General features: G+C 40.1%; 1 pseudogene; it reads left to right on the top strand.

The window, feature by feature from the left end:
- Window positions 1-5,552: 5,552 nt before the first annotated feature.
- On the top strand, window positions 5,553-6,986 carry LOC147622757 (uncharacterized; annotated as a pseudogene).
- The last annotated feature ends 796 nt before the right edge of the window (window positions 6,987-7,782 follow it).

Raw genomic sequence — 7,782 nt, 5'->3', positions numbered from 1 at the left:
AAATGACACGGCCTAACACTACTAGCCGACTCTTGTAGTAGCGACTCTTTTTCGTCGTATAAGCGACGCTGTTTAGAGTCGCTACTGGAGTCGCTGTCGTTTATACAACAGTATTAGCAAATATTGTAGCGTCCAATAAGCGTTAATTTTTAAAAAAAATTCTTAGCTGTTGCATAAGCGATGCAAAACGTCGCTTAAGCAATGACGGGAAAAAACGGCTAGCCGATAAATTTATACGGACAGGATTATATATATACATACTGTTCTTATTAGTGTCTCTCTTTCTCTTTCTCTAGCTCTATCTAGTATTGCTCTCTCTCTTTGCCGCTTGCTTCCTTGTAATTGTGATTGTACTCGGTGCTGTCATTGTTTTTGCGGAGATTAGTCAGACCGGTGCGTAAACGAACATGAATTATGGTAAACACCGCTATCAAGCTCTCTTTTATTGTTAATTTTTGAAATTGAAACTTTAAATTAAATAAAAATTAGACTCTATATACCTGTCGCTCACACTCTCTCCCCAACACACATATAGACATATTATATATATATATATATATATATATCACACGCACAGTGCACACTCTCTCTCTTCGTTTATTAGGAGCTTGTGAGGGGAGGGACCCCCTTGGAAATTTTGAAGGTAGCCTACCATGAGCTCCAGAGTCTGTTGCCTGTTCAAATAGCGTCTAGTTCTCATGAAGCCCTTCCAGACTCAAGTAGTACTATTTCCTGTTAGAGTTAGAGTCCTGGGCACTGCCCATTGTACCACATATGCACACACTTTTTTCCTTTCACATTTTTCCTCTCCACACGACTCTCTGGCTAGTCGGCCTGCATGCATGCTTTCCTCTATATAAGAAGGGCCATTAAACTCTATAGCTGTAGCTACCAGGTGATAGCCGGCAGGTAGAGCTTGAAGCCCGTGGTGGTGGGTATCAACAAGGAGAGAGGGGCAGAGTTCCATGGCTAGGAGGATTGACTAGCAGACAAGAGGACTGTAAGCTTTAATGGAGAATAAGATACAGATGGGGAGGAGGAGGAGGAGGAGGAATGGGGTATGGAAGAAGGATATATAGGGGAAAATGTAGAGTAGGAGCTTTCGAAGAGAGAAAGAGAGAGTATATGAATTTTAAAGATGCAACTGAATTGGAGAAGGCATAAGAAAAAACACTTTCTGTTATGTGTCCGTCTCTCTCTCTCTCTCTCTGTATATGTCGCTCACATAGCGTCTCTGTATCTATCTCTATATATCTGTCGCTCACACTCTCTCTCCCACACACACATATAGGCATATTATCTACACACACACACATACACACACACACATATATATCATACACACACGCACAGTGCACACTCTCTCTCTCCGTTACTAGGAGGTCGTGAGGGGAGGGACCCCCTTGGGAATTTTGAAGGTAGCCTACCGTGAGCTCCAGAGTCTGCTGATGCAAACGTGTTTTTCAACAAATGCAAAACTGCATTTTTCAGCTAATGCAAACTTGCAAAAAAACGCAAAGTGGAACTACCTCAAGTTTTGCTAACGCAAACTTGCAACAAACGCAACGTGCAACTAACGCAACTCCAACACAAAATGCAGATCTATGTTTTTTGATTTGCACTTCCAGATTTGTGATATATAAGGAGGGCCATTAAACTCCATAGCTATAGCTGCCAGGCGATAGCCCGCAGGTAGAGCTTGAGGCCCATGGGTATCACAACCAGGAGAGAGGGGCAGAGTTCCATGCATGGCTAGGAGGATTGAGTAGCAAACAAGAGGACTGTAAGCTATAATGGAGAATAAGATACAGATGGGGAGGAGGAGGAGGAGGAGGAGGAGGGATGGGGTATGGAAGAAGGATATATAGGGGAAAATGTAGAGTAGGAGCTTCCGAAGAGAGAAAGAGAGAGATTATATGAATTTTAAAGATGCAACTGAATTGCAGGAGGCATAAGAAAACACACTTTCTGTTATGTGTCCGTCTCTCTCTCTCTCTATATATATCTGTCGCTCACACTCTCTCTCCCACACACACATATAGGCATATTATATATATATATATATATATATATATATATATATCATACACACACGCACAGTGCACACCCTCTCTCTCCATTATTTTAGGAGCCCCCTTGGGAATTTTGGAGGTAGCCTACCGTGAGCTCCAGAGTCTGCTAACACAAACTTGTGTTTTTCACAACGAACGCAAAACTGCATTTTTCAGCTAATACAAACTCGCAAAAAGAATGCAAAGTGAAACTACCTCAAGTTTTGCTAATGCAAACTTGCAAACAAACACAACTCCAACACAAAACGTAGATTTGCGTTTTTTGGTTTGCGCTTCCAGACTTGCGATATATAAGGAGGGCCATTAAACTCCATAGCTATGGCTGCCAGGCAATAGCCGGCAGGTAGAGCTTGAGGCCCGTGGGTATCAACAAGGAGAGAGGGGCAGAGTTCCATGGCTAGGAGGATTGAGTAACAGACAAGAGGACTGTAAGCTTTAATGGAGAATAAGATACAAATGCGGAGGAGGATGAGGAGGAGGAGGGATGGGGTATGGAAGAAGGATATATAGGGAAAAATGTATAGTAGGAGCTTTCAAAGAGAGAAAGAGAGAGTATATGAATTTTAAAGATGCAACTGAAGTAGAGGAGGCATAAGAAAAAACACTTTCTGTTATGTGTTCGTCTCTCTCTCTCTCTCTCTCTCTATCTGTCGCTCACACTCTCTCTCCCACACACATATATAGACATATTATATATATATATATATATATATATATATATAAATAATACATACACGCACAGTGCACACCCTCTCTCTCCGTTATTATTAGGAGCTCGTGAGGGGAGGGACCCCCTTGGGAATTTTGAAGGTAGCCTACCGTGAGCTCCAGAGTCTGCTAACGCAAACTTGTGTTTTTCAACAAATGCAAAACTGGATTTTTCAGCTAATGCAAACTTGGAAAAAAAAACGCAAAGTGGAACTGTAGAGTAGGAGCTTCCGAAGAGAGAAAGAGAGAGAGGACATGAATTTTAAAGATGCAACTGAATCGGAGGAGGCATTAAAAAAATGCTTTCTGTTATGTGCCCATCTCTCTCTCTCTATCTCTTTATATGTCGCTCACAGCGTCTCTGTATCTATCTCTATATATGACGAACTGTCAGAGTTGGCAGAGCAGAAGAAAGAGAGAGAAGAGGACAATGGTGCAGAAATGCAAGAGACAAGACAATGTAGAAAGGCTTTGGCAAGCTTTATATCCAATAGGCAACTCTGTACAATGCAAACAACATACACATGAGAATGAATCCCAGCCCACACTCATATAGCAGACTAGGGCTTCTACAGGCAGTGAGTGAGCCATAACAGGTAGTGTGATAAGTACACACATATATACACACACTTTTTTTTTGTAACACATATATAGGCATGCACACACACGTGTGTGTACATACATACATACATACATACATACATACATACATATATATATATATATATGTATTTATATATATATATATTTATATATATATGTATATATATCTATACATATATATATATATATATATATATATATATGTATGTATGTATATCTATTATCTATATATATATATATATACATATATATACTCGCAAAAATTGTTTTGACCGCACACAAAAAAAAACCGGCCGTTCTGGAACGACCGGAACGGTGGCCGCCGTTTCCGTTCCGCCGCAAGGCTCAGAACGGCGACCGCCGACAACAGTGATATATCTATATATATATATCATACACACACGCACACTGCACACCCTCTCTCTCCGTTATTAGGAGCTCGTGAGGGGAACTACCTCAAGTTCAGCTAATGCAAACTTGCAAAAAAAACGCAAAGTTGAACTACCTCAAGTTCTGCTAACGCAATTGGTACATGGTACATGATTTTTGCAATTGGTACGTGCATGGTACATGGTACATTTTTGCAATTGGTACGTACATGGTCCATGGTAATTGGTACATGGTACATGGTAATTGGTACATGGTCTTGGTACTAGATTCGGTGCTCGGTACTTGATTTGGTATTAGGCTCCATAATGAAACTTCATACTTGCAATTAATACATGGTACATGGTATCAATTGGTCGGTCTAACTTTGGGGTACCTTAACCAATAAACATGGGAACAAATAAACCTTTTTAGTGTTAGATTTGGTACTTGGTACTAGATTTGGTACTTGGTACTTGATTTGGTATCATGTTGAAACCTCGTACTTGCAATTGGTACATGGTACATGGTACATAAATTGGTACATGGTACATGGTATTGTAATCGTAATAGCTTATGTTGAGCTTGATACTTTGAAATCACGTGCTTTTAAACTTCATAGTTTGGATCTTTAAGCTTGAAAGTTAGCTTGAGTTGATACGTAGCGTAGAATCTAGGACCTCTGCAAAAATTATGAAAATCAAAAGCTTGTTAATATTAGAGCCTAACATAGAGAAACAGTCACTAGAACTGCGATAAAGATTCTAATTTGTCTCTATCTAGCTTTCGAAGAGCTTTTGAGAAATTGTTGATGCTTGCCAATCTTTTGCTTCTTTTGATGTGTTACAACGTGGCCTCGCCTCTTTCCTTGTTTAGGGTTTGTTTTTTTTTAACGTATAGATAAATAAATAACGTTCTCGCAGATACTTAGGCTAATTAACTTACCGAAAATAATTAATTGTTTGACAATAGACAAATTCAGTGATGCAATGAACATACGTCAATATATATCATCAACAAATATATGTACATGTGTCTAGAGAGTGTGGTGATCAATCCTCACATATACAAGACAGATCCCTAAGTATGATCACTACATGAGCCATCACTATATAAGTCGCTAGTATCAGACTCGTGATCACCATCACCATTACCACTGCCACCACCCGTGCCCCCACCCGCAACACCACCATCACTAGCGCCATCACCCGTGCCCCAACCTGCGATCACGCTGCCACTCCTCTCAGCCTCTCGGCGTCGCCCCCCTCGGCCTCCTGTCAAGCCACCTCTGTCATGTCGTCCTTGCCATATTGCTCCTGCATTAGTTAGTGAAATCAAATAAGAACATATTACAGTTAACATGAAAATAAACTACAAAACAAAATAGTGATACCCACAAGTGGATTTGGCCTGTCAAAAAGTGTCGCCTGCAAAGCGCGGTAGCCATAGTATGTGGCGTTCTCCATCTCCTGCGCCGTAGGTGCACGACCATAGTCTTTGGTCTGCATCAAGATAGAAACAAAGACTTATTGATTTCTTCATTCAATAATATTACCTTTGAAAGTTAAAATTTGAACGGTCTATACTCACAAATGTGGCCACAAATCCATCTTGTCTCATCCGGCCTAGTCTAGCCTAGTCTAGATGTGTGACCAGCTTGCAGTCTCTTTCGTGCTGTCGTCTATGTAAATTTGATTAAACAAAATAACATACATTAGAGAATAGTTAGAATCAATCTAGAAAAGTTCATATTAATTCTAATATACGTTAGTAAAGGCACACACCTTCTGCTAAGGAAAAGTGATGCGTAGGCGTCTCTCCTTGCGGAAGCATTGCCACGTCTCCATGCACATATCAGCCCTCCTCTTGTTTGTCTCCACCATACAGTAGCGTCTGTTTATTTTTCATATTACAAATAAGCGTTAGAATATACCATAGAACTTGTTAGATTTCAATGTTTTGTTTCTTTTATTGAATTTTAACTTCAATCATTTGATAAATGACTCATGTTTTTATGGTACTTGAAAATCAGTTTCAGACCAATCAGAGGGTACACCACCACCTCCTACTGGTGGTGGTTGGGGTGCACAGAGTTCCAATACTGCACATTACGATGATTTCTACTATGATGAGTCTATTATATGCTGGAGCGCTCGTTGTCGTGGCACATATCGGAGGCCACGACGGGAGTGCTTTTCACATGAGATGACTCATGGTACATTTGAGCGAGCACCACCACCTGAGGAGCCACATGGACCTATGGTATGTGACTGTTCTCCCTTAGTTTTATTATTGGTTATTTTATAAATCAAAGACTCATATATAATGCAACCATATTATATATGTAGGTATATTCACTTGATGACGAGGATGACTTCACTATCAGTGTGGTGCACATGTCCCTCGCACACGGCACGGACAGGTTGTTTGTCAGTTGCAGCTCGAGGTTTCTCGACATCCTCTACCTCCTACTTTGGAGGCTGAGACGGGTGGAGATCATCCGTTGCCTACCCGTTTGCATTCTCTAGTACAGACGTATGATCAAAGACGATACGGAGGATGGCAAAGAGGATCACTTCCTTTAGATGGAGTGGTTTTTAGCCTTTGGGGCAATCGCTACATGATTGCTCTATCTACCATCAATGGAGCAGGATGAGGCCTCTTTATTGCACAGGATTTGCATGTGCCCCCTCATTCAGAGATCACCCTTATGTCTTTTTGTGGACCTATATATAGATGGGGTCCATGGCATCAGCTTACTCGCTACATTCAGAGCATGAGTACTTATGGGTTATGTCTCAATGCAGCCTCTCTTTCTGATAGAGGGATTACACATGCAGAAGGACAAAGACTCTATGTTGATGGAAGACCTTACTCTCAAGGAAACATAGCAGGTTTAATCAATAGAGCATGAGTACTTATGGGTTATGTCTCAATGCAGCCTCTCTTTCTGATAGAGGGATTACACATGCAGAAGGACAAAGACTCTATGTTGATGGAAGACCTTACTCTCAAGGAAACATAGCAGGTTTAATCAATAGTAGTCGAGGGATGAGTTCAAGAACCAATTGCACGTTTGTGGAGTGTGAGAATAGTCATGAACCAGGACATATGAGTAGGGATGTAGAAAGATACATAGTTGCCAATGCTATTAGATCATTACGTGCTGGTGATGAATTGCTAATCAATTATGGATGGCATAGACCTCCACGAGCACCCTTAATAGATGAGGGTTGAGAGCTTCATTGTATACAATTCCTAATGTTATTTTGACCTCTTGTACCCTAATTCTACACTTTAATTTGCACCACGTTCTCTATTGTCTCTAATTTAATTTGATAATCATCTTTTATTGTCTCTAACTATTTTGTATCTGTGATAATTATTGAATTCCATGCACATCTCTCTTTTCTTTTATACAGAAGCATGCTATTGATACAATCTTCTTTGCCTTCAAATATGTAGATTCCGGATTATGACATCGACAATATCACTGGCCAGATTTTGCAAAAGAACCACGCAATTTAAAGATGGGTGTAGCATTAGATGGCGTGAATCCATTTTCAATGAGATCAAGTAAATGGTCTACATGGCTAGTGGTAGTTATTAACTATAATCTACCCCCGTATCTCAGCATTAAGAAAGAGCATTTAATGCTCTCACTCTTAATTTTGAGAAAACGACAAGTTAAAGATCTGAATGTTTATTTGGTCCCTCTCATCGCGATGATCTTCAAGATTTGTGGAGAGGGATTGATGTCATGGATATGTCCAGAAGCATCGGTCAAAGATAGTTCATTGTTCATGGAATTTTAGCATGGACTATCCACAACTTTCCAGGATATGGTTTTTGCTCAGGTAAATGGTTTAAATATATATATTGTCTCATACGTTTGTACGATGTTCATTGCGCTAATAATCTTTGTTATGTTTTCCATGCAAGGATATGTACCAAGGGTTGTAAAGCTTGTCCAATTTGTGGTGATTGGTTGAGATCGACTTATAGCAAAAACCTCAACAAAAATATATATCTT

The sequence above is a fragment of the Cibotium barometz genome, chromosome 28 (assembly GCF_041138505.1).
Source record: "Cibotium barometz isolate CiBa-2024 chromosome 28, ASM4113850v1, whole genome shotgun sequence".
NCBI classification, from domain to species: domain Eukaryota; kingdom Viridiplantae; phylum Streptophyta; class Polypodiopsida; order Cyatheales; family Cibotiaceae; genus Cibotium; species Cibotium barometz.
The sequence above is the reverse complement of the archived record's forward strand: the minus strand, read 5'-3'. Positions and strand labels throughout refer to the sequence as shown.